The sequence below is a fragment of the Canis lupus genome, unplaced genomic scaffold, assembly GCF_011100685.1.
Source record: "Canis lupus familiaris isolate Mischka breed German Shepherd unplaced genomic scaffold, alternate assembly UU_Cfam_GSD_1.0 chrUn_S1539H1726, whole genome shotgun sequence".
In the NCBI taxonomy this organism is placed as follows: domain Eukaryota; kingdom Metazoa; phylum Chordata; class Mammalia; order Carnivora; family Canidae; genus Canis; species Canis lupus.
In genome coordinates this window covers 407,166-434,297 of record NW_023330377.1, presented here as the reverse complement: position 1 = coordinate 434,297, position 27,132 = coordinate 407,166, and the positions used below count along the sequence as shown (strand labels likewise).

At 45.2% G+C, this 27,132-nt stretch overlaps 1 long non-coding RNA gene across 2 annotated transcripts in view; it reads right to left on the bottom strand.

The window, feature by feature from the left end:
- LOC119878355 overlaps window positions 1-27,132 on the bottom strand; it is a 69,027-nt gene that overhangs the window by 32,163 nt on the left and 9,732 nt on the right. Inside the window, exons 2-3 of one of the 2 annotated variants that reach the window (XR_005386805.1) lie at window positions 9,163-9,299; window positions 6,053-6,125 (exon numbers count right to left, since the gene is read on the bottom strand). This is a non-coding gene — a long non-coding RNA (uncharacterized LOC119878355). Of the gene's footprint in view, window positions 1-6,052; window positions 6,126-7,912; window positions 8,115-9,162; window positions 9,300-27,132 lie in introns of those variants that run through there. The other variant, XR_005386804.1, reaches the window with a different exon arrangement.

Below are 27,132 nucleotides of genomic sequence, written 5' to 3'. Positions count from 1 at the left end.
CTGCCATGAGAGCCTAGCTAGCCGCCCAGCGCCAGCACCAGAAATGATGTTGTGCCAACCATTTCGGCATTTGGGTGACCCAGCCAGAGGATCCAATAGCTGCACGTGATAGCGACATGTGATAGACACACACACACCCCAAAACCAACAGAAGTCGGAATCCCCCCAATGTTGTCTAACAGTAGCCAGGATGGTTACATACACGACGCTGTGGTCCCCAATAGGATACATGAAAGACACAATAAACCATGACTGCAGAGGTGCTGGAGGCACAGAGATGTGCCTGCTGGGTTCCAACAAGGAGCACAGAGGGGCAGGAAGCATCCTACGGAGGGGAGGCCCCTCCTTGGAAAGGACATCATGTCCCTGTGAAGGCTAGGGACGGTGAAATCTGTCTTCCGCTCCTTCAGCTTCTGGTTTACCTCCTAGATGCCATTTTCCTCCATCATAAGACCAAAAATTTATTTTATGTTTTTAAATTTCTTTTATTGGAGTCCAATTTGTATGAATTCTTGCTTCAGCAAGGGTGTCATTCAGGAGGAGAGGAGAGATAATGATTTTCCCAGACAGGCAAAATATAAAGGAGTTCATGACCACTTAACCAGTCCAGTAAGGAATTTTAAGAGGGACTCTTCTAGTGGGGGAGAAAAAGAGACCAAAAGCAACAACTCTAGCAAGGCCCAGAGTACGTCACCAGAAACACCAACTCTTCTGGTAACACAAAAGCACAAAGTTCATATCTTTGAATAATCACTCTGAATGCAGATAGACTAAATGCTCCAATCAAAAGATATAGGGTATCAGAGTGGCTTAAAACACAGGATCTGGGATGCCTGGGTGGCTCAAGGGGTTGAGCATCTGCCTTTGACTCAGGGTGTGATCCTGGAGTCTGGGATCGAGTCCCATATGGGGCTCCTGGTGGGGAGTCTGCTTCTCTCTCTCCCTAATTTTCGGCCTCTCTCTCTCTCTCTCATAAATAAAATCGTTATTAAAAAAACAAGATCCATCTGTATGCTGCCTACAAGATGCTCACCTTAGACCTATACACACCAGCAGATTGATAGTCAGGGGAGGGAAAATCATCTACCACGCTAATGGATATCAAACGAAAGCTGGAGGACCCATACTTATATCAGACAAACGAGATTTGAAACCAAACCCTGGGGGACACCTGGTGGCTCAGTGGTTGAGCATCTGCCTTCGGCTCAGGGTGTGATCCTGGGATCCCAGGATCGAGTCCCACATCGGACTCCCTTAGGGGAGCATGCCTCTCGCTATGCCTATGTTTCTGCCTCTGCTTCTCTGTGTATCTCTCATGAAAAAATAAATAAAATATTTAAATCTCAAAAAGGAAGAAAAACACTGTAAGACGAGATGAAGAAGAACATTATTTCATAATTAAAAAGACACTCTATCGGGGATCCCTGGGTGGCGCAGCGGTTTGGCGCCTGCCTTTGGCCCAGGGCGCGATTCTGGAGACCCGGGATCGAATCCCACGTCGGGCTCCCGGTGCATGGAGCCTGCTTCTCCCTCTGCCTGTGTCTCTGCCTCTCTCTCTCTCTGTGACTATCATAAACAAATAAAAATTAAAAAAAAAAGACACTCTATCAAGATCAAACAACTAAATATTTATGCTGCCAACATGGGAGTACATAAATATAGAAACCAATTAACAACAAACATACAGGAAATCACTGGTAATAATACACTGACAGGGGATTTCAACACCCACTTATGGCAATGGACCGATCGTCTCGCAGAATCAACAAGTGAACAATAGCCTTGACACAATGGACCACAGGAACTCAACAGATATAGTCAGAATATTCGATCCGAAAGCAGAATACACATTCCTTTCAACTGCACATGGGACATTCTCCAGAACAGATAATATCAAGGCCCAGAAAACAGCTCTCAACAGGTACAACAGTTACAAGAAGGTTGATATCACACCCTGTACATTTTTGGACCACAACGTTATGAAACTTGAAGTCGACAGTAAGAAAAAATTTGGACAGACCAAAAATATGTTGAGTTTATGATCATCCTACTAGAGAATGAATGGAGCAACCAGGAAATTAAAGAGGAAATATAAAACAAACGAAAATGAAACATGTTTCTACAAACCTCTGGGATGTACCAAAGGCAGTCCTAAGAGGGAAGTACGTAGCAATACAGGCCTACCTCAAGAAACAAGAAGTCTCCAACACACATCGTAACCCTACACCTGAAGGAGCTGAAAAAGAAATAGCAAACATAGCCTAAAGCCTACAGAAGAAGGGAAAAAATAAAAATGAGAGCAGAAATAAACAATATAGGAACAACAAAACAGTAGAATGGAAAAACAAAACTGAGAGCTGGTTCTTTAAAATAATTAATAAAATGGATCAAGCCCTAGCCAGCCTTATCAACGAGAAAAGAGAAAAGACCTAAATAAATAAAATCACCAATGAGAGAAGAGAGATCAAATCAACACCAGAAAAATAAGACAATTATAAGGGAATACTATGAAAGATTATACGCAAACAAACTGGGAGACCTGAAAGAAATGGACAAATCCCTAGAAATGAGCAAATGAGCAGAACTGAAATAGGAAGAAATAGAAAGTGTGAACAGTCCCATAACTAGCAAAGGAATTGAACCAGCAAGGCACCTGTGTGCCTCAGTGGTTGAGCATCTGCTTTGGCTCAGGTCATGATCCCGGGTTCCTGGGGGATCAAGTCCCACATCAGGCTCCCCGAATGGAGCCTCGTTTTCCCTCTGCCTATAACTCTGCCTCTCTGTGTCTCGCATGAATACATAAATAAAATCTTTAAAAAAGAGAACAAATACAAAGATGTGAAAGGACCCAAATAAAATCACAAATGAGAAAAGAGAAATAACAAGCAACACTAGAGAAATACAAATGATTATAAGAGAACATTATGAAAAATTATATGCCAGGAACCTAGAACCTGGAAGAAATAGATCAATTCCTGGAAATATATAACATAGCAAAAATGAAAAAGGAAGAAATAGGAAACTTGAACAGACAGATAACCAGCAAAGAAATTGAATCTGCAATCAAGAATCTCCCAACAGGAGATGCTTAGATTAATAGAACAGAATGGAAAGCCGAAACAAGATACAAACCTGTAACTCTATGATCCATTAATGGACAACAAGGCAGGAAGGAATATCCAATGGCACAAAGACAGTCTCTTCAACAAACCCTAACCCTGACCCCAGGATAAGAACAAATGGTGTTGGGAAAACCAGGCAGCCACATGCAGAAGAATGAAACTGGACCACTTTCTTACTCCATATATATAAAAAATAAATTCAAAATGGATGAAAGACCTAACTGTGAGACCTGAAACCATACAAAGAAGAAAAGATAGGCAGCAAAGTCTTTGCCATTGGCCATTGGATGTTCTTTCTAGATATGCCTCTGAGGTGAGGGAAACAAAAGCAAAAATCCTATTGGGACTTTATCAAATTGAAAAGCTTCCGCAAAGTGAAGGAAACAACCAAAGCTAAAAGGCAACATACAAAATGAAAGGAGATATTGGTAAACAACACATCCACTAAAGAGTTAGTATGCAAAACACATAAAGCAAATATAAATCTCAAGATCCTAAAAACAAATTATGCAACTGGAGCTGGGCAGAAAAATGAATGGACTTTCTCTCTGAAAGACTGCCAGATGGTGACCAGACACAAGGAAAGACACTAAGCATCACCCATCATCAAGGAAATGCAAATCAAAACCACAATGATAGTTCACCTGACAGCCGTCATAATGGCTAATATTAACAACACAAGAAAAATCAGGTTTTAGTGAGGCTATGGAGAAGGGGTCGCTCCCTTACACTCCTGGTGGGCATGTGAACAGAAGTAGCCACTGTGGAAAACAGTGTGGAGGGTCCTCTAGTAGTTAAAAATAGGTGATCCCTGGGTGGTGCAGTGGTTTGGTGCCTGTCTTTGGCCAAGGGCATGATCCTGGAGACCTGGGATCGAATCCCACATTGGGCTCCCGGTGCATGGAGCCTGCTTCTCCCTCTGCCTGTGTCTCTGCCTCTCTCTCTGTGACTATCATAAAAAAATTAAAAAAAATTTAAAAATAGAGCTAACCTACGATTCCAAATTTGCAGAGCTAGTTATTTACCCTGAGGACACAAAAGTACTTTAGTAGATTCGAGGGGGACACGCAGCCCAGTGTTTCTAGCAGCGTTATCACCAACAGCCAAACTGTGGATAGAGCCCTACGTCCATCGACAGATGAACGGGCAGAGACAATGTGGTAAATATACACACTGCGACATCACTCGGTCATCAGAAGGGATGAAATGAAGCCATTTACAATGATGTGGAAGGAGTAGAAAGGATTTATGCTAAATGAACTCAGTCAGAGAAAGACAGATACCAAATACCATATAATTGCATTCACAGGTGAATTTTAAGAAACCAAACAAACTGACAAAGGGGCTCAGGGGGGATGAGAGAAGCAAGCCAAGATACCCACTCTTTTTTTTTTAATTTTTATTTATTTATGATAGTCACAGAGAGAGAGAGAGAGAGAGAGAGAGGCAGAGACACAGGCAGAGGGAGAAGCAGGCTCCATGCACCGGGAGCCCGATGTGGGATTCGATCCCGGGTCTCCAGGATCGCGCCCTGGGCCAAAGGCAGGCGCCAAACCGTTGCGCCACCCAGGGATCCCAAGATACCCACTCTTAACCACAGAGAATAAACTAATAAATACCAGAGGAAGGTGGGGGGATGGGGAATAAGGGGATGGGGACAGTGGAGGGCACCTGTGACCAGTACCAGGCATTGTATCCAAGTGTTGAATCACTAAGTGGTAAACCTGAAACTATATCATACTGTGTTTACAAACAGGAATTCAAGTAAAACTTTAAAATAATAATTGGTAGTATTGAGGAAACATGTGCGCACTAGAGAAAAAATCAGAAAGGCAACTAAAAATCCAAATAAAGAGTATTTAGAGCCACAAATCCCCTCCTTAGGTCAGCTTGGAAGAAGCCTGTCATGTCTATTCTGACCCCATCAGAAGCCTGGATTTTGAGTCTCTGGGAGGCCACTAATTTGGTGGAGTCAGGCTATCTTTGAACCCAAAACCTAAATAGAGTGCATAAAACTCAACGGCCCAAGATACTAGGAGTCCCAGTGCAGGCACATGCCAGGACCCAAACTCTAACCATACACAGACATAACCCTAACCCTACACTTAATCCTAATGTTAAACTAACCCTTAAACAAGACCCATCACTAATCGACAACCAAACACAAACCCCAAGACCAAAACACATTCAGTGAACCTTCCTGCCAACCCTCACCCTAACTCCTAAACCTATTCGAAACCCTTATCCCTGACCCCTGTTTTAAATCTAACCCTAACCTCTAACCCTAACCTTAACTTAATGTACTCAAATCCTATTCCTGACCTTAACCTGTACCCTAACCCTAACCCTCTAATACTAATCCTATCTCATACCCCAAATGGTACTCTAACTTGTACCCTAAAACTAACTCCTAAACCACTCCCTAAACCTATCTCTTACCCTTTTAAAAAACCGTAACCTGACCCTGACCTGACCCTAATCCCTAACTAAACACTAACCCTAACCCTAGCCCTAACACCTATCCTAAACCTAATCCTCGCCCTAACCCTAAACCTAGCCCTAACTTTTACCCTAACCCCTCACACTTACCCCTAACCGTAACTCACACCCTAACCCCTAACCCTCAATGCAAACCTAAGCCCAACCCTAACTGTAACCATAACCCTAACCCCACCTCCCAACCTCCTGTCCTAATCCCTAAAGCCTAAACCCTAAACCTAACTCTAAATCCTGTCACTAACCCTAACCCTGTTCCCTAATCCCTAACCCCCATCCTAACTCCTAACCACTGACTCTTACCCTTATCCCTCACCCTAACCTGTATTCCGTAACCATAAGCTTAATCACAAACACCTAACATCTAACCTAAGCCTAACCACCAACTGCCTCCCCTCCCCTGACCCTACCATTCATTCTACCCATTCACTTACCCTGTGGTTCTGAGTAGTCCCTTCTGATGTGGACGTGACCCCCAACAACGCCTCCAGGATCCTCCAGGGGGACCTGAGGAAGCAGGGCTCCTGTGAGTGCGGACGTGGCCCCAATTGTTCCTGAGTCATAGTCAGCGGGTCCTGAGGACGCTGGGTCTCCTGTCACTGTGAACAATGCCTCACATCGTCTGGAAGCCTCACAGCAGGTCCTCAGGTGGCCCGGGGCTCCTGTCAGCCTGGACATGGCCACACGTCCCCCAGAAAACTCACCACACGTCCTGAGGAGCTGTGGGCTCCTGTCAGCATAGACGTAGCCCCATATTTCCCGAAGTCAAAGTGCATGTCCTGAGGAGGACGGGGGTCCTGTCAGTGTTGAGGTGGACTAACATTTTCCTCAAGCCTCACCATAAGACCTGAGGATGCTGGGGGCTCCTGTCAGCATAGATGTGACCCCAAATCTTCTCAAACCTTCACAGTGGGTCCTGAGGAAGCTGGAGACTCCTGTCAGTGTGGATTGGCCACCCACATTTTTCTTAGGCCTCACCACAGTCCCTGACAAGCCTGGGGTCTTCTGTCTGCATGGACGCATCCCATATTTCCCCAAGTCAACACCAGGGGTCCTAAGGATTCAGCATCCTGTTGTGTCGATGTGACACAACGTCCTCCCGAAGTGTTACCGAGGGTTCTGAGGAGGCCGGGGCTCCTGCCACCATTAACGCGGCCCGCAGCTTCCAGAAGCCTCAACTTATGTCCTGAGGTGGCCCAGGGGCTCCTGTCAGCGTGGATGCGGGCCCACATCTTCCTGAAGCCGCCCTGTGGGTCCTGAGGAGGCCCAGGGTCTCCTTTCAGCATGGATGCGAGCCCACAATTTCCTGAAGCTGCGGCTCATCAGCGTGGACGTGTCCCCACGTCCTCCTCAGGCCTCCCCAGCACAGGCTGGCTCCTGTTAGTGCAGGCAGAGGAGGCCTACTGCACATTCATGCCCGCTGGGTGGGGCCTGGGCTCGGGTGCCCCCTGCAGGACGCTCAGGCGCTGCAGGAGGCTGTGCAGAAAGCAGTGGCGCTCCAGGGGCCACACCTGCCTCCTTCCAGGCTCCTGCTGTGGCCTGTTAGCTTTGGAAACGTCTCACTGAAACGGAGCCCAACACCTGGCTTCCACAGAAATACTTAAGGACAAGGAATTGGAGCCCACAGGACGCGAAATGAAATGTGGACCAGAGTTTTACCACATCCCGCAAAACCCACTCAACCCTCTTCCACTGTGGGCGGGATTGTGGGCTGGTGCAGCCACCCTGGAAACAGTGTGGAGGCTCTGCAGGGCGACTCTATTTGTAACATCCTGAGAACAGCAGGTTAACGGCCTGATTTCACTCCAAAGATACAGATGCAGTGAGACTTGGGACACCTGCACCCCAATGTACACAGCAGCCGGGTCCACAGTAGCCACACTGTGGGAGGAGCCTCGGTGCCCTGTGGCAGATGATGGATAAAAAGAATGGGAGATAGATGATGGTCATAGAGAGAGGAATGGAACTCAGCTATCAAAGAGAAGGAAATATTGCCATTTTCAATGACGTGGATAGAACTAGAGGGATCATGTTAAATGAAATAAGTCAGTCAGGAAAGAGAATGACCGTGTGGTGTCATTCATAGGTGGAATTAAAAAGCAAAGCATATAACAACTGTGAAGGGAAGGAAAAAGAAATAAGATGAAAACAGTTGCAGGAAATACAGATTATTTTTTTAATTTTTATTTATTTATGATATTCACAGAGAGAGAAAGAGAGAGAGGCAGAGACATAGGCAGAGGGAGAAGCAGGCTCCATGCACCGGGAGCCCGATGTGGAATTCGATCCCAGGTCTCCAGGATCGCGCCCTTGGCCAAAGGCAGGCGCCAAACCGCTGCGCCACCCAGGGATCCCCGAAATACAGACTCTTAATGATAGGAAACAAACTGATGGTCGTTGGAGGCGGGGAGGTTAACAGGGGACCTCCATGAAGGAGGTCACATGATGTCACGAGCACTGCTGTTATCTCCAACTGGTGAATCCCTGATTCTTCCTCTGAAAGTATAATACACTATCCGTTAATTAATTGGGTTTAAATTAAATTAAGTTAAAAAAATCCGTTGTATCAGAGCACATTTCCTTCTGGACTCTCTGTTTTGCTCCTTCAGCTTATGCCGGAACCACCCCCAATGGGACTGGTTTGCCTAAGTAGGCTCCACGCACCGTCCATGGCCCAGCCCAGGGCTAGAACTCACGACCCCTGAGATCAGTACCGGAGGTGAGGTCAGGAGTCAGATGCTTAACCAATGGAGCCAGCTAGGGGCCTGAGAACCACACTGCTTTATACTTTGTGTCTGTGACATCGTTTGAAATAGGAAAGTGCTACGTCCCACTCTCTCCTGCTCCTCCAGTACTGATTTGCTGCCCGGGGTCATTTGTGGGGGCAGATTGATGTTATGGTTTTTTTTTTTTCCTATTTCTAAGATATGCCACCATGATTTTGATAGGAATGACTTTGAAACTGAGGGTGGCTTCAGGAACTGTGGACATTTTCACAAGATGAGGCTCCCACCCCTCGAACCCAGGACGGCCTCCCAGAACAGAGCCTTGTATGGCTCAGTGAACAAGTCTTGTGCTCCTATGTTTCAGTCTCATTATTTATTCTCCTTGATGCTTCTGAGAAGGGAGTCACGTCCTTCCTTTCCTTCCTGAGTGCTCATTGTCGGGACAGAGCAAGGCTACTCTGCTCTGTAGGGTCAGTTTGTGTCCCGTGACTTTACTGAACTCACTCCTTAGTTCTAACAGGTTTTGGTGGAGGCTCCTGGGTTTCCTGTTTCCAGTACCGCGTATTCAGCATATAGGGACAGTGTGACGTCCCACTTCCAGGTGTGGAACCTTTTCTGTTTACAGCTTAATGTCCTAGAAAGCCCCACAATAGAATCAAAACTGAGCCCAGGCCAAGGGCAGGAAGCCCCTATTAGAATGAGAACAGAGCTCAATGCCCTTGAATGCCCCATATCAAAATGTACACAGAACTTGAGGAATTGCTCTAGCCCTTCTGGAGGTCCCCGAGACAAGCCCTTAAACCTACGCAAAAACTCACCTCGGGGTCGAAGTCCCTGCTCCGCACTGTCAGCTATACTTGGACACAAGCTCGAGCTTGTAAATAAACCCTCGTGTGTTTGCTTCGGTGTGGGCTTCTCCATGGTTTTTCGGATTCGCAATCTTGGGCACAACAGTCTGAGATAAAAAAACAAAACCAAAAGCATTTCAGACGCGGGCAAAGTGAAAGCAGGGTTCTGAGAGATGCGCTTGGGGGCTCTTCTGTGGAGGGCTTGCAGACTGGGGGGTGGGATGCTTAGCCCCAGAACCAGAGGACCCAGTGTCCCCTCCCAAATCACGCCAAACAGCGCCAATCTCAGGGAGCACCACTGCACCACCTGCTGGAGGCTAGAGGCGCTGAAGACCACCCCACCCCTGACCCCGCAGGTGCATCTCCCAGGCAGATGTGCACCTGACAATCAGCACCATGGGCCATCCCCAGACCCCACACAGACCATTCGCTGCCACCAGGTTGTCAGACCCAAGAGGCTGCAGAGCTTCAGCGCTGCCTGGAAAGTAGGGTCTAGCTTCCTTTGTATTTTGTGCTTTATTTTCATTTATTTTCTTTGATTCTATTTTATTAATTGCCTTATTTTATTTTTTATGTATGTACCTTATATATTTCTTATTTTTACTTTCATGGAACATTAACTGTGTTTGTTATTTTGGGATTTAGAATCTTTTTACAAGGAGGCCAAAATAATCTAGTGGTTTTTTTGGAGGAGGGCAGTTGTTATTGTTTTTCTTGGTTTTTCTTTTTCTTCCTACTTTCTTTTCTGGAAAATATAATGAGATCGAGAAATTCACCTCCATAAAATAACATGAGGTAGTATTCACAGCCAGGAAGTCCATCAAAACATATATATGATGTCTAAATACAGTTTAAAACAATGATTATAAAGATAGCAGCTGGGCTGGAAAAAGAGAACATAAGAAAACTAGAGAATCCCTTACTGTAGAAATAAAAGAACTAAAATTTAGTCAGGCGAATGTTAAAAATGGTATAACTGAGATGCAGTCCCAAGTGGAAGCCTTAAAAACAAAGAAAGTTATGGACCACAGAGGCAGATTTAGGGAACTCAGCCACTTATTAAAACAATAACATTCATATCATAGGAGACTCAGAAGATGAAGGGAGAGAAAAGCTGGGCCTTACTCATCCAATAGAAACGACAAATACCCACCATTGCTTCAATGTGGATGTAACTGGAAGGTATTATGCTGAGTGAAGTAAGTCAATCAGAGAAGGACAAACATTGTATGTTCTCATTCACTTGGGGAATATAAATAATAGTGAAAGGGAATATAGGGGAAGGGAGAAGAAATGTGTGGGAAATATCAGAAAGGGAGACAGAACATAAAGACTCCTAACTCTAGGAAAATAACTAGGGGTGATGGAAGGGGAGGAGGTCAGGGATCTGTATGAATGGGTGACGGGCACTGAGGGGGGCACTTGACGCGATGAGCACTGAGTGTTATTCTGTATGTTGTCAAATTGAACACCAATAAAAAGTGAATATACTATTTAAAAAAAAGAAAGAGGGAAAGAAAGAAATAGTGGCACCTTGGTGGCTCAGTCAGTTAAGCTTCTGCCTTAAGTCAGATCATGATCCAGGTCCCAAGGAAGGCTCCGTTTTCAGCAGGGAACCTGCTTCTCCCTCTCCCTCTGCCCCTCTCACTCATGGTTTTTCTCTCCTCTCTCTCTCAAATAAATAAATAACATCTTTGAAAAAGAAACTAAAAAAAACAAAGCCACAAGAAGAGAAATCTCCCATGTAGAAGAATTTCAAACAATTTGTGCAGACATTCCACCCTAAAGTTGATGAGCATAGCTTCCCACTCTTACGTGTGGAATACACATAGTAAGTTCCTTCTACAAAATATATTATGAAAAACTTAAAATAATAATGATAATATAATAATAATAAGAAGAAGAAGAAGAAGAAGAAGAGGAAGAATCACTTAACTATGGAGAAAGATGACAAACACTACCTCAGCAAGATGATCAGATCAATACCAAGACTGATAAATCATGTTGATAGTATCTATCCTTTATATGATATAATGAAAATGGCAGTATATCTCTGTATATAATCCACAAAAACAGTTCAATCATGAGATAAACGACAGACATGTCTCAACTGAGGGAAATTTTCAAAATACTCTACTTCTCAAAGTATTCCAGTGCTACAACAAGGAAAGGCTGAAAGACTGTCACAATCCAGAGGAGCCTAAGAAAACAGGAGGACAAATGGAATGTGATATGAGGGATGGTAACTTAGCAAAAACTAAGGAAATCTGAATAAAGTATGGTCCTTGGTTAATGCGAATATTTTAATATTGATTCATTAGCTAATATTTGTACCATACTGATATAAGATATCAATAATTGGATAAACTGAGTGCAAGTGCATGCGAATGCTCTGTACTATCTTCTCAATTTCCCTATAAATCTTTCTTTTTTTCCTAATAAATAAGATTTATTTTGAAAATTGACTTAAATGAATCAGGCTCCAAGTGTGAAGACATTTTAAGAATAGTTTAATTAACTTTTTCCTTATTCTTAAAGACTTCCTTCGATGGGAATAAAGTAATAATTTTATATCAGAAGGAAAGAAAAACACTTATGAACACGTATAATGTCTCCTCAACCTGAAAAGCAGGAACGGATAATAAAAGCAAAAATCAGATAAAAAATACTTCTATTATAATAGACACCATATTGCAAGGGCATTTAAAATTAGCAATGCATAACATTTATTTCCTTGACATTTGTCTTCCAAAGAGTTCAAAGTGTTTCAGTGTCAGTTGAAACAGGGGAAGAATCTCAGGGAAGAATCCTTCACATAATAATAGGACCACTGTTAATAATATATCTCAGTTCTTTCATTTTTTTTTAAATTTCTTATTCATTTATGATAGTCACAGAGAGAGAGAGAGAGAGAGAGGCAGAGACACAGGCAGAGGGAGAAGCAGGCTCCATGCACCGGGAGCCTGATGTGGGATTCGATCCCGGGTCTCCAGGATCGCGCCCTGGGCCAAAGGCAGGCGCCAAACCGCTGCGCCACCCAGGGTTCCCTATATCTCAGTTCTTTCAAATCCATAAAGATGCAATTCCTGAGTGACTGAGCTGTGAAGAAAGAGATGAGAAACCCTCATCTCTCTGAATTACTTGTGTCAGAATATTTTAACCATAGTACTACGGAGAGTAGTAAATTATCCTTATTAACAGGAAATATGTCTCAGATTGGAATCTGAGCAATCAGAAGGGCAGAGAAAAAACACTTTGAATCGCTCTTCATCTTATAAAGAGAAAGGACAACTTTTTTACGTACGAAGTCAGTTGTCAAGATAGCCTTAGGGAATAAGAGTCTGCAGCATCGAATCCCGCTGCACAGCTAGGGACGCCCGCGCCCCAGGTCTTCCTGATCCCAAATCCCTGGGCCTGTCCCCCACACACGCTGCCAGGGTGAGGTCATTAGCAGCTGCTCTCTTAGGAGCTCCGGGGAAGGGGGAAGGAGCAATATAGGATGGGAAGGGACGCAAGGAGGCCAAGAAAATGAAGGCCTTTCCACTTTAAGTTCAGCGTTCGAACCCGTCCAGCCATCCCAGGCCCCCGTGAAGAAGAGATGAAATTTACATTATTCATTTACAGGAAAAAAACAAAAGTTTACAGCTTAATGCGCTGGAAAGCCCCACAATAGCATAAGAACAGAGCCCACGCCAAGTTCTGGAAGCGCCTATTAGAATGAGAACAGAGCTCAATGCCCTTGAAGGCCCCATATCAAAATGTAAACACAACTTGAGGAATTGCTCCAGCCCTTCTGGAGGTCCCCGAGACAAGTCCTTAAAAGCAAAACACCACCTTGGGTCCAAGTCCCTGCTCTGCTTTGTCGGGTGTACTTGGACGCAAGCTCGAGTTTGGAAATCAACCCTTGTGTTTGCATCAGTGTCAGCTCCATAGTGGTTTCTCAGATTCACAATCTAGGGCACAACACCCCCATGTCCCCTCCCACCTGGGCTGAACCACTATCTCCTCCCATCCAGGCTGACACTCAGTCACCTCCCCCCCCACAACAGCTGGGCACAGGTCCTCACACAGGTGTCAAGTGCACGGTGGACACTTTCGCCATGCCTGGCCTCCCGGAGGAAGGAAAGAGTTTTCGGAGGGCACACTCCCATGGTGGCCCCCGGGCTCCCTCCCCAGCACAGCAGCTCGTGACAGGTTGGGGTCTGTGTCCCTCACGCCTGCTCCTCCTCCCCGGGTTTCCCACAGGAAATGAAGGAGGAGGCCCTGGTCTCCTCCAGGGACATCTTGGAGGTAGACGTGGACGTCAACAGGATGTTCGGCAGCCACACCATATTTTGGGATGGCTAGGGGATCGGGTGAGGCTGCTGGGCCAGGGGTCTTCGGGACACCAAGGGAGGCCCGGGGCCTTCTGGGTAGGGAAAACGGGGCTACTGAGGCCGGGGGAGCAATAGCAGCCAACAACACACTGCTCCATGGTAGGATGTTGGGGCTGACACCCGTGCCCACACTCCCGGTGCCTCGGGGATGAGGAGGCCACTAGGATGGGGCCTCCAGGGGTAGCCATGGGAGCTGAAGACCAAAGAGGAGAGGGACGGCTCGCTGAGAAGCAGGGGATGGGGTGGGGGATGTGGGGGGCAGGAACATGACCGGGGGGCCAGGCTGCATAGCCGCGGCTGGAGCAGGAACACATCGATCCCATGAGGGTCGGACGGGTCAGAGTGACACCCACTCTCGGTGCTTTATATTATTCTAAATTTTATGCATTTAATTTGAGACAATTTGCAATTTGAAAGCATATATAGTAAAATGACCCCCAGATAATGCCCCCGGTCCAGCTAGGGCCCTGCACTGACCACACGGAGCCCCAGGGGCAGGTGTCACTGCAAACCCCAGACTAGTCGCCTTTAACTGTAGATGTCTCCTTAGTATCATAGAGGAAGGAGATTTCCTGTGTCCGCAGGCCCCCCACGACATCCTCCACATTCCCCACTCTCACACCATCCTCCTACATCATCATCCCCAATGGTATCCCACCTACACATCCCCCTCACACCCACACAGCCCCACACAATCCGCACTCACACTATACCCCAACAGCATCACCCCTACACAATCCCCCACACTCCACCACCATCATACCCCTGCCCCCACACCATCCACCACTACACCATTGACCCCCAGCAATGACCCGATGCAGGTGCCCCCTGTGGGACAAGCTCAGCCTCCCCGGGGTTCTCTGGATACCCTAATCCCATCAGAAGCCCGGGTGTCCCATAGAGTACTCAGGGGTTGCAGGGAGGAGGGAAGACAGGAAGCCCCCGTCAGGGTGGGTGCAGTTGAGTGGTGCAGAGGACCCACTGTGCCCTGACTCCACCCACTGTCCCTCATTTAGGGTGGCAAACACTGCACAGGACACCAGCCCCTAATCCATGGGGATCTGGGCTGGCCTGGCCCTGGGCTCTGTGAGGGCTGGGGTGATTTGAGCCCTCACCACAGGCCCAACACAAAGACTAATGGGATCCAGCCTGCACGGCCCTGGCTAGCCCTGGATTCTGGCCCCGGGCTGAGCCAGCCCTCTCACAGCTGAATGGTGGGCCCCACCCGCACCCACACCACGAGGCTGGCTCCTACAGGTGCTGGGGCCCCAGGGAGCCTGAGGCCGGGGTCCAGCTGCCCTGTGGAGACCCAGCACAGAAGCCCATGCGCTGCAGGTCCAGGTCAGCTCTGCTGTCCTCAGAACCGTCTCTCAGACTGAAACCTCAGGACACACGCCCCCACCCAGAGGCCACACATGCTTCCAGGTGGGGGACTCCGGCAACCGTCCCCAACTCATGTCATTCTTGCCCTTCCCTAAAGGACAGAAAGGTCTCCATCGCCAGGGGAAGGCGTGCACCCTCGGCTCTGAGCCCGTTTACTGTAGAAAGTCAATAGTCTTGTGGTGTGAAAATGCACAGCCAGCCCGCTTCTGTGTCTCCCAGAACACTGTTCACGGGGCATGGAGAGACCCCCAGAGAGGAGGGGGGGGTACCACCTAGGCCCCACCAGCCCCTGCAGGGGCGCCGCCAGGAACACCCAGCTGACGTCCCCACGTGCCTTCCACGGGTGGCCAGATGCCGGGGTCAGGACACAACAGACTTTACTGGGACTCAGGCTGTGCCCCATGGGCCAGGAGGGCCTGGGACAGAGGGACACCAGGAAGCCTCAGGTCACCAGGATCAATGCAAAGCGACCCAGAGGTCTGTGCTCCCTCTTTCCAGGAGGCCGTGGCTGGCCGGGTACGGGGCACTTCCTCCCCTCCCCGCATCCCTGTGCCTCTGTGCCTGGGGCAGAGAGGGCCTGCCGGGGGGTCAGCATGGTCCTAGAAGGGATGTTAGGACAGTAGGCCTTTGTGTTGTGCCCAAGATTGTGAATCAGAGAAACCACTGAGGAGCCAACACCGATGCAAACTCCCAAGGGTTCCTTACAATCTGGAGCTTGTGTCCTAGTGCAGCCGACACAGCGGAGCAAGGATTTGGACCCTGAGACTAAGAGGCGTAGCAGCTTTATAGGGTCCATTGGCCCATGGGATACACAGAAAGTTGCACAGTCGTGTCGGTCCACATGCAGGTGACCGATTGAATTACACCTTACCCTATAGGATCCACTTGACCTGGCCTATTTCTTTGGTCAGAATCGGCGTGCAGTTTTGGCGGGCACAAAGCAGGGTTACATTGTTATGAGCCGATTTACGATTACAGTGTACCCAGCGGCTTCACTGGGTTGGGGAAACGCCTTAAGACATAAGCAGGTCATGTGGGGGTCATAGGGGAGGTGGCGGTTGTAGCACAAAATTGAATCAGTCCTGCTCTGCTTGTCCAGGGGTAGGGGATTTTTGATAAATTTCCTGTTCCCCACACTTGAAGATCGTGCACCTGTGCCACCCTCACCAGGTGGACTCACTGTGCACACCTTGTGGTGCTGGATCTCTCACACCAGTGTGTAGAGGGCACCCTTCTCACCTAGTGAGTAGGGGCTGGGTGAGCATGGGGCTTGTCCTGAAGGCCAGGCAGCACAGAAGACCGAGGAACATCAGCCCCATCACTACCCCTACTACCACACACAGGCTGCCCCATGGCTCCCCGTAATGGGCATCCGGCACCTCTGGAGAACCCCCAGGGTAGCCCCGAGGTCTGGTCCCTGCTGGAGAGGCATCGGGGAGAAGAGAAGCAGGCGGCGCTCGGGGAGACCCACTGCCGGACATGGGATTGTGGCCGAGCCAGACCTTCCACCTCAGCTGACCCTCTGGCTGAAATTCACCTCAGGAGCGAGCCATGGGTCAGCCAGGAGAGCCCAGCTAGCCACCCAGCAACAGCACCAGAAATGATGTTGTACCAACCATTTTGGCATTTGGGTGATCCAGCCGGAAGATCTGATAGCTACATGTGATAGCTTCATGTGATAGACACACACACACCCCACAACCAACAAAAGTCAGAATCCCCCCAATGTTGTCAAACAGCAGCTGGATGGTTACATACACGATGCCGTGGTCCCCAATAGGATACCTGGAAGATGCTATAAACCATGACTGCAGAGGTGCTGGGGGCACGGAGATGTGCCTGCTGTGTTCCAAAAAGGAGCACAGAGGGCCAGGAAGCATCCTCCGGAGTGGGGGGCCCTCCTAGGAAAGGACACCAGGTCCCTGTGAAGGCCATGGATGGTGAAATCATTCCTCTTCTATTTTAGCTTCTGCTTTTCCTACTAAATGCCATTTTCCACAATCATAATAGCAAAAATTTATTTTATGTTTTTATATTTCTTTTTATTGGAGTCCAATTTATATGAATTCTTGTTTCAGCAAAGGTGTCATTCAGGATAGAAAGAGAGAGAAAGATTTTCCCAGACAGGCAAAGTATAAAGGAGTTCATGACCACCAAATCAGTCCAGTAAGGAATTTTCAGAGGGACCATTCTAGTGTGGGAAAACAGAGACCAAAACAACAAAGACTAGAAAGGCCCAGAGAACGTCACCAGAAACACCAACTCTACCAGTAACACAAAGGCACAAAGTTCATATTTTGAAAAAGCACTCTGAATGCTGATACTAAATGCTCCAATCAAAAGATATAGGGTATCAGAGTGCCTTTAAAAACAGGATCCGGGATGCCTGGGTGGCTCAGGGTTTGAGCCTCTGCCTTTGAATCAGGATGTGATCTAGAGTCTGGGATCGAGTCCCATATTGGGCTCCTGGTGGGGAGCCTGCTTCTCTCTTGGCCTAATTTTCTGCCTCTCTCTCTCTCTCTCTCTCTCTCTCATACTCTAAAAAATAAAATCGTTATTAAAAAAACAAGGTCCATAGGTATGCTGCCTACTAGATGCTCACCTTAGACCTATAGACACCAGCAGATTGAAAGTCAGGGGATGGAAAATCATCTATCATGCTAATGGTTATGAGAAGAAAGCTGGAGGACCAATGCTTATATTAGAAAAACTAGATTTGAAACCAAACCCTGGGGGACACCTGGTGGCTCAGTGGTTGAGCATCTGCCTTCAGCACAGGGTGTGTTCCTGGGATCCCAAGATCGAGTCCCACATCGGCATCCCTTTGGGGAGCCTTTCTCTCCCTCTGCCTATGTTCCTGCCTCTGCTTCTTTGTGTATCTCTCATGAATAAATAAATTAAGTATTCAATCCCAAAAAAGAAAGAACAAATACTGTAAGAAGTGATGAAGAAGGGCATTATTTCATAGTCAAAAAGACTCTCTATCAGGATCAAACAACTAAATATTTATGCTGCCAACATGGGAGTACCTAAATATGGAAAACAATTACCAACAAACGTACAGGAACACACTAATAATAATACAATGACAGGGGATTTTAACACCCACCCACTTATGGCAATGGACCGATTGTCTATGCAGGAAATCAACAGGGGAACAATAGACTTGACACACTGGAACACAGGGACCCAACAGATATAGTCTGAACATTTCTTCCTAAAGCAGAATACACATTCTTTCAAGTGCACATGGGACATTCTCCAGAACAGATCATATCATAGGCTACAAATCAGCCCTGAACAGGTACAACAGGTTCAAGAAGGTTGATATCACACCCTGTATATTTTTGACCACGATGCTATGAAACTCGAAGTCAACAGTAAGAAAAAATTTGGACAGACCAAAAATACGTGGAGATTATGAATATCCTACTAGAGAATGAGTGGAGCAACCAGGAAATTAAAGAGGAAATTTAAAACAAATGAAAATGAAAACATGTTTCTCCAAACCTCAGGGATGTAGCAAAGGCAGTCCAAAGAGGGAAGTACATAGCAATACAGGCTTACCTCAGGAAACAAGAAGTCTGGGATCCCTGGATGGCGCAGCGGTTTGGTGCCTGCTTTTGGCCCAGGGCGCGATCCTGGAGACCCGGGAACGAATCCCACATCGGGCTCTTGGTGCATGTAGCCTCCTTCTCCCTCTGCCTATGTCTCTGCCTCTCTCTCTCTCTGTGACTATCATAAATAAATAAAAATTAAATAAAATGTTTTTAAAAAAAGGAAAGAAGAAGTCTCTAAGGAGCAGGAAAAGGCATAGCAAACAAAGCCTAAAGACTACAGAAGAAGGGAAAAAATTAAGATCAGAGCAGAAATAAACAATACAGAAATAAAAAAACAGTAGAATGGAATAATGAAACTAAGAACCGGTTCTTCAAAATAATTAATAAAATGGATCAAGCCCTATCCAGCCTTATGAACGAGAATAGAGAAAAGACCTAAATAAATAAAATCACAAATGAGAGAAGAGTGATCACAATCAACACCAGAAAAATAAGACAATTATAAGGGAATACTATGAAAGAATATACGTTAACACACTGGGAGACCTGGAAGAAATGGACAAATCCCTAGAAATGTGCAAATGAGCAAAACTGAAATAGGAAGAAAGAAAATGTGAACATACCCATAACTAGCAAAGGAATTGAATCAGCAAGGCACCTGGGTGCCTCAGTGGTTGAGCATCTGCTTTGGCTCAGGTCATGATCCCGGGGTCCTGGGGAATCAAGTCCTACATCAGGCTCCCCACATGGAGCCTCAGGTTCCCTGTGCCTATACCTCTGCATCTCTGTGTCTTGCATGAATACATAAATAAAATCTTTAAAAAAGAAAAAAGATAAAAAGATGAGAAAGGACCCAAACAAAATCACAAATGAGAAAAGAGAAATAAAAACCAACACTAGAGAAATACAAAAGATCATAAGAGAATATGATGAAAAATTATATGCCAGCAACCTAGAACCTGGAAGAAATAGATCAATTCCCTGAAATATATAACATAGCAAAAATTAAAAATGAAGAAATAAGAAATTTGAACAGACAGTTAACCAGCAAAGAAATTGAATCAGGAATCAAGAATCTCCCAACAGGAGATGCTTAGATCAATAGAACAGAATGGAAAGCCAAAACAAGATACAAACATGTATCTATGACCCATAATGGACAACAAGGCAGGAAGGAATATCCAATGGCAGAAAGACAGTCTCTTCAACAAACCCTAACCCTGACTGCAGGATAAGAACAAATGGTGTTGGGAAAACCAGGCAGCCACATGCAGAAGAATGAAACTGGACCACTTTCTTACACCATATATATAAAAAATAAATTCAAAATGGATGAAAGACCTAAATGTGAGACCAAAAAACATATAAAGAAGAAAAGATAGGCAGCAATGACTTTGACATTGGCCATTGGATCTTCTTTCTTGATATGCCTCTGAGGTGAGGGAAACAAAAGCAAAAATCCTATTGGGACTTCATCAAATTGAAAAGCTTCTGCAAAGTGAATGAAACAACCAAAGCTAAAAGGCAACATACAGGAGGAGGGGCAAGATGGCGGAAGAGTAGGGTCCGCAAGTCACGTGTCCCCTCCAAATTACCTAGATAACCTTCAAATCATCCTGAAAATCTTCGAATTCTGCCTGAGATTTAAAGACAGACCAGCTGGAATGCTACAGTGAGAAAAGTTCACGCTTCTAGCAAAGTAGGATGACAGGGGAAAAAGAAATAAAGAAACAAAAGGCATCCAAGGGGTGGGGCCCCACGAGGAGCCGGGCTGAGGCCAGGCGGTGTACCCCCTGGTCAGGAGAGCTTTGTTCCAGAGAAGCAGGATATGCACCAATCTTCCTGGGCAGAATGGCGACCACAGGGGTTCAGAGCAGGACCCCAGGAGGGCGGGGATACCCACCGGCTCCCTGGGACACTAAGAGACACCTGCACTCCCAGGAGAGTGCAACAAGCTCCCTAAGTGCTGCAGGGCACGTGCACTGACTTGGGAGCAGCTCAGAGGGGTTCGGGCAGGGCTCTGCATGGAGCAGGTTGCATGCCCCAGGAGCAGCTTGGTGGCAGTGCCTCAAGCAGAGGAAGTGGCTCCCTGCAGAGGGGGCTGTGCGGCTCCGGAAGCAACTCGGAGGTGCTCAGGCGGCGGCTCCCAGAGGGGGCTGCCCGACCAGGAGCAGCTCAGAGGGGCTGGGCGGCAGCTCCGGGGAGAGGCGGCTGCACAGACAGGAGCGTGAATCCAACAGCGCAGGCCCCAGAGCACAGGGCGCCAGGACACAGCCCAGGATTAGGCCTCCCCGGGGACAGGCAGAGGCTCGGATGGCCCAGGACAGCAAGGACACTCCTGCCCAGAGCTGAGCAGATCAGCGGTCCCGTCCCAGAGCCTCCAGGCCCTGCAGATGGACTGCTCTGGAGTTACTGTGGGTGCTGAATACAGGTATCCAGAGCTGGCCGCTGCCACTGGGGTTGTTCCTCCAGAGGCCTCACAGGGTAAACTACGCCCACTGAGCCCTCCACCAGGAAGTGGACAGAACAGCTCCCCCAAGTGCTAACATCTGAAAATCAGCACAACAGGCCCCGCCCCAGAAGTCCAGCTAGATGGACAAGTTCCAGGGGAAGTCAAGGGACTTAAAGTATACAGAAACAGAAGATACTCCCCCATGTTTTATTTTTTGATTTCTGATTGCTTCGCCCTCCCTTTTTCCCCCTTCTTTCTTTTATTTTCTCTTTTTATTCTCATTTTATCCTTCTATCTTCCTTTATTCTTTTTTTTTCTCTTTTCTTTCCTTCTTTCTCTCCTCTCTTTTTCTCCTTTTCCCAATACAATTTGTTTTTGGCCACTGCACTGAGCAAAATGACTAGAAGGAGAAGCTCACCTCAAAAGAAAGAATCAGAAACAGTCCTCTCTCACACAGAGTTACAAAAATTGGATTATAATTCAATGACAGAAAGCCAATTCAGAAGCACTATTATACAGCTACTGGTGGCTCTAGAATAAAGCATAAAGGACTCAAGAGACTTCATGACTGCAGAATTTAAATCCAATCAGGCAGAAAGTAAAAATCAATTGAATGAGATGCAATCCAAACTAGAAGTCCTAACGACGAAGGTTAACAAGGTAGAAGAACGAGGGAGTGACATAGAAGACAAGTTGATGGCAAACAGGGAAACTGAGGAAAAAAGAGACAGACAATTAAAAGACCAGGAAGACAGATTAAGGGAAATAAACGACAGCCTGAGGAAGAAAACCTACATGTAATTGGGGTTCCCAAGGGCGCCAAAATGGACAGAGGGCCAGAATAAGTATTTCAACAAATCCTAGCTGAAAACTTTCCTAATCTGGGAAAGGAAACAGGCATTCAGATCCAGGAAATAGAGAGATTCCCCCCTAAAATCAATAAAAACCATCCAACACCTCGACATTTAATAGTGAAGCTGGCAAATTCCAAAGATAAAGAGAAGATCCTTAAAGCAGAAAGAGACAAGAAATCCCTGACCTTTAAGGGGAAGAGCATTAGGGTAACAGCAGACGTCTCCACAGCGACCTAGCACCCCAGAAAGGGCTGGCAGGATATATTCAGGGTCCTCAATGAGAAGAACATGCAACCAAGAATACTTTATCCAGCAAGGCTCTCATTCAAAATGGAAGGAGAGATAAAGAGCTTCCAAGACAGGCAGGAACTGAAAGAATATGTGACCTCCAAACCAGCTCTGCAAGAAATTTTAAGGGAGACTCTTAAAATTCCCCTTTAAGAAGAAGTTCAGTGGAACAATCCACAAAAACAAGAACTGAATAGATATCATGATGACACTAAACTCATATCTATCGATAGTAACTCTGAACATGAACAGGGCTTAATGACCGCATCAAAAGGCCCAGGGTTTCAGACTGGATAAAAAAAGCAGGACCCATCTATTTGCTGTCCTACGAGAGACTCATTTTAGACAGAAGGACACCTACAATCTGAAAATTAAATGTTGGAGAACCATTTACCATTCAAATGGTCCTCAAAAGAAAGCAGGGGTAGCCATCCTTATATCAGATAAACTAAAATTTACCCCGAAGAATGTAGTGAGAGATGAAGAGGGACACTAAATCATACTTAAGGGATCTATCCAACAAGAGGACTTAACAATCCTCAATATATGCCCCGAATATGGGAGCTGCCAAATACTTAAACCAATTAATAACCAAAGTAAAGAAATACTTAGATAATAATTATCTTATACTTGGTGACTTCAATCTAGCTCTTTCTACCCTCGATAGGTCTTCTAAGCACAACATCTCCAAAGAAACGAGAGCTTTAAATGATACACTGGACCAGATGGATTTCACAGAAATCTACAGAACTTTACATCCAAACTCAACTGAATGCACATTCTTCTCAAGTGCACATGGAGCTTTCTCCAGAATAGACCACATACTGGGTCACAAATAGGGTCTGAACCAATACCAAACGATTGGGATCGTCCCCTGCATATTCTCAGACCATAATGCCTTGGAATTAGAACTAAAGCATAACAAGAAGTTTGGAAGGAGCTCAAACCCGTGGAGGTGAAGGATCATCCTGCTAAAAGATGAAAGGGTCAACCAAGAAATTAAGGAAGTATTAAAAAGATTCATGGAAACTAATGAGAATGAACATACAACCATTAAAATCTTTGGCATGCAGCAAACGCAGTCCTAAGGGGGAAAGACATCACAATATAAGCATCTATTCCAAAACGGCAAACTACTCAAATACAAAAGCTAACCTTACGCATAAAGAGGCTAGAGCAAAAAAAAAGCAGATAGATCCTACACCCAACAGAAGAATAGAGTTAATTAACATTCGAGCAGAACTCAAGGAAATCGAGACCAGAAGAACCATGGAACAGATCAACGGAAGGAGGAATTGTTTCGTTGAACGAATTAATAAGATAGATAAACCATTAGCCAACCTTATTAAAAAGAAGAGAGAGAAAATTCAAATTAATAAAATCATGAATGAGAAAGGAGAGGTCACTACCAACACCAAGGAAATAGAAACGATTTTAAAAACATATTATGAACAGCCATACACCAATAAATGAGGCAATCTAGAAGAAATGGACGCATTCCTGGAAAGCCAGAAACTGCCAGAACTGGAACAGGAAGAAATACAAAAACCTGAACAGGCCAAAAACCAGGGAGGAAATTGAAGCAGTCATCCAAAACCTCCCAGGACACAAACGTCCAGAGCCAGATGGCTTCCCAGGGGAATTCTATCAAACGTTTAAAGAAGAAACCATACCTATCCTACTAAAGATGTTTGGAAAGTTAGAAAGAGATAGAGTACTTCCAAATTCGTTCCATGAGGCCAGCATCACCTTAACTCCAAAACCAGACAAAGACCCCAGCAAAAAGGAGAATTACAGACCAATAGCCATGATGAACATGGATGCAAAAATTCTCAACAAGATACTAGCCAATAGGATTCAAAAGTACATTAAGAAAATTATTCACCATGACCAAGTAGGATTTATCCTCGGAACACAGGCTGGTTCAACACTCGTCAAACAATCAATGTGATTCATCATATCAGCAAGAGAAAAACCAAGAACCATATGATCCTCTCATTAGATGCAGAGAAAGCATTTGACAAAATAGAGCATCCATTCCTGATCAAAACACTTCAGAGCATAGGGAGAGAAGGAACATTTCTCATCATCTTAAAAGCAATCTAGGAAAAGCCCACAGCAAATATCATTCTCAGTGGGGCCGCACTGGAGGCCTTTCCCCAAAGATCAGGAACAAGACAGGGATGTCCACTCTCCCACTGCTATTCAACATAGTACTGGAAGTCCCAGCCTCAGCAGACAGCAAAATGACATCAAAGGCATTCAAATTGGCAAAGAAGTAGTCAAACACTCCCTCTTCTCAGATGACATAATACTTTACCTAGAAAACCCAAAAGCCCCCACCCCAAGATTGTTAGAACACATACAGCAATTTGGTAGCGTTGCAAGATAAAAAATCAATGCCCAGAAATCAATGGCATTTCTATACACTGACAATGAGACTGAAGAAAGAGAAATTAAGGAGTCAATTTCATTTACAATTGCACCAAAAACTTAAGATACCTAGGAATAAACCTAGCCAAGGAGGTAAAGGATATACCCTAAAAACAATAGAACACTTCTGAAAGAAATTGAGGAAGACACAAAGAGATGGAAAAATATTCCATGCTCATGGATTGGCAGAATTATCATTGTGAAAATGTCAATGGTACCCAGGCAATGAACACGTTTAATGCAAACCCTATCAAAATACCATGGACTTTCTTCAGAGAGTTAGAACAAATTATTTAAGATTTGTGTGGAATCAGAAAAGACCCCGAATAGACAGGGGAATTTAAAAAAGACAACCTCATATGGGGGCATCACAATGCCAGTTTTCAGGGTGTACTAAAAAGCTGTGGTCATCAAGACAGTGTGGTACTGGCACAAAAACAGACAAATAGATCAATGGAACAGAATAGAGAACCCAGAAGTTGACCTTGAACTTTATGGTCAACTAATATTCGATAAAGGAGGAGACTATCCATTGGAAGAAAGACAGTCTCTTCAATAAATGGGGCTGGGAAAATGGACATCCACATGCAGAAGAATGAAATGAGACCACTCTCTGTCATCATACACAAAGATAATCTGAAAATGGATGAAAGATCTAAATGTGAGACAAGAGTCCATCAAAATCCTAGAGGAGAACACAGGCAACACCCTTTTTGAACTTGGCCACAGTAACTTCTTGCAAGATACATCCATGAAGGCAAAAGAAAAAAAGCAAAAATGAACTGTTGTGATTTCATCAAGATAAGAAGCTTTTGCACAGCAAAGGATACAGTCAACAAAACTAAGAGACAACTTACAGAATGGGAGAAGATATTTGCAAATGATGTATCAGATAAAGGGCTAGTTTCAAAGACCTATAAAGAACTTCTTAAAATCAACACTAAAGAGACAAAGAACTCAATCATGAAATGGGCAAAAGACATGAAGAGCAATCTCACAGAGGGAGACACTGACATGCCCAGCATGCACATGAGAAAATGCTCTGCATCACTTGCCTCAGGGAAATAGAAATCAAAACTACAATGAGATACCACCTCACACCAGTGAGAATAGGGAAAATTAACAAGCCCGGAAACCACAAATGTTGGAGAGTATGCGGAGAAAAGGGAACCCTCTTACACTGTTGGTGGGAATGTGAACTGGTGCAGCCACTCCAGAAAACTGTGTGGAGGTTCCTCAAAGTGTTAAAAATAGACCTGCCCTATGACCCAGAAATTGCACTCTTCCCTATTTGCCCAAAATATTCAGATGCAATGAAATGCCGGGACACCTGCACCCCGATGTTTTTACCAGGAATGTCCACAATAGCGACACTGTGGTTGGAGCCATGGTGTCCCCTGAAAGATGAATGAATAAAGAAGATGTGGTTTATGTATACAATGGAATATTCCTCAGCCATTAGAAATGATAAATACCCACCATTTGCTTCAACGTGGATGGAACTGGAGGGTATTATGCTGAGTGAAGTAAGTCAATCGGAGATGGACAAATGTATGTTGTCATTCAATGCGTTAATATAAATAATAGTGAAAAGGAATATAAGGGAATGGAGAAGAAATGTGTGGGAAATATCAGAAATGGAGACAGAACATAAAGACTCCTAACTCTGAGAAAGTAACTAGGGATGCTGGGAGGGGAGGAGTACAGGGAGTCCGGGTGAATGGGTGACGGGCACTGAGGGGGGCACTTGACGGAATGAGCACTGGGTGTTATTCTGTATGTTGGCGACATGAACACCAATAAAAAATAAAATTATCATTAAAAGAAGAAGAAAGAAAGAAAGAAAGAAAGAAAGAAAGAAAGAAAGAAAGAAAGAAAGAAGAAGAAAGAAGAAGAAAGAAAGAAAGAAAGAAAGAAGAAAGAAAGAAAGAGAAGGAAGGAAGGAAGGAAGGAAGGAAGGAAGGAAGGAAGGAAGGAAGGAAGGAAGGAAGGGAGGAAAGAAGAGTGGCACCTGTGTGGCTCAGTTAGTTAAGCTTCTGCCTTAGGCTCAGATCATGATCCAGGTCCCAAGGCAGGCTATCTGTTCAGCAGGAAACTTGTTTCTCCGACTCCCTCTGCCCCTCTCACTCATGCTTTTTCTCTCCACTCTCTCTCAAATAAATAAAAAATATATTTGAAAAAGAAACAAACCCACAAGGAAGAGAAATCTCCCATGTAGAAATATTTCAAACAATTTTTGCAGACATTCCACCATCAAGTTCATGAGCATAGCTTCCCACTCTTATGTGTGGAATAAACATAGTAACTTCCTTCTACAAAATATAATGTGAAAAACTTAAAATAATATTGATAATATAATAATAATAATTAATAATAATAAAGGATCAGTTTACTGCAGAGAAAGGTGACAAACACTACCTCAGCAAGATCATCAGATTGATACCAAGACTGACAAATCATGTTGATAGTATCTATCCTTTATATGATATAATGAAAATGGCAGTATATCTCTGTATATAATCCACAAAAACTATTCAATCATGAGATAAATGAGACATGTCCCAACTGAGGGAAATTTTACAAAATACTCTACT